Raw genomic sequence first — 1,334 nt, 5'->3', positions numbered from 1 at the left:
ACCACAGACATGAATCAGTTATGAAAGTGCACAGTATACCAGGGTAACTAGAGCCCTAACTTTCTGGCTGGAGGACTGAGAAGAGGATCTATGGGAATCAGGAAGTATTAGGCAGATAACCAAGAGGAAGGAGCTCAGAGAAATGACACCATGCATTTGTTTGTAAATTCCTGGGCTGACCCCCAGGCTCACATGGTGGGGCCTGATCCTATTCAACAAACCAACAAGTCGGAGAAATGAACAAAGAGATACACCACTGCCGGTGTACCACAGTGGCCACTGAGTGGTACATACACCAGATAGGTCCAAAAAGCTCTGCAAAACCTCTGAAAACTGATCTTGTATATAAGAACCACAGTGGACAGAAAGTGAGTTGGAAATTTTTCCTTAACCTAGTCAAATAATCTGCTTGCTAAAACAAAAATATCAACATTCTCCATAGGTTTTAAATAAGAGTCAATGTCTAATAACATAATATTCAGAATGTCCAGAATATAATCCAAAATTATTCAGTTTACAAAGAATGGAGAAAATTTCAACTCAGAAAGTCAATGAAGAGATTCCAATACTGAGATGACATAGATTCTGAGATTATTGGACAGTGATGTTAAAGCAGCTATTTTAAAATGCAATTATAAACACACTTGACCGGGAAGCAGCCAATATCAGAAAAAAAATAATATAAAGAAGCAGATAGAAATTTTAGAACCAAAAAACACAAGAACAGAAATTACAAACTCACTGGATGGGATTAATAGCAGAACAGGTATGTCAGAGGGTCAACAGAAACGATCCAATCTGAACAACAGAGAGCAAAAAGACAGGAGCACAGGCTGGGGACAGCAGTGAAATTCTAACATTCATTAGTACCTGTGAGATCATAGTTTAACATTTATGCCATCAGAATTTCAAAAGAAAAACAGGTGCAAAAAAAATTTTGAAAAAATGGCTAAAAATTCTGAAATATGGCAAAAGATGTATACCTACAGATTTAAGAAAATCAGCAAACCCTTAACAAGAGGATAAACTCATTTCTAAACATATTATAACTTGAAAACTTCCATTGCTATTCATTACCTATAAAGGGACAATGATTCAAGTGGCTATTAATTTTTTCGGCAGAAACCAGGGAGCCCAGAAAGAAGTCAGTCAGTTTACAAGTGCTGAAAGAAAAGAACTGTCAAACAAAAATGGTGTATCTGGTTAAATATATATACACACACACACACACACACACATATATATGTAATACATATAATATATAAAACATATATACCATATATATTTCATATATAAGTATATATCCTTCAGGAATAAACGTGAAGGAAATATAA

This window comes from Artibeus jamaicensis, unplaced genomic scaffold (genome assembly GCF_021234435.1).
Source record: "Artibeus jamaicensis isolate MK-2021 breed Jamaican fruit bat unplaced genomic scaffold, CSHL_Jam_final contig_867, whole genome shotgun sequence".
NCBI classification, from domain to species: domain Eukaryota; kingdom Metazoa; phylum Chordata; class Mammalia; order Chiroptera; family Phyllostomidae; genus Artibeus; species Artibeus jamaicensis.
Note: the sequence above shows the minus strand (reverse complement) of the source record.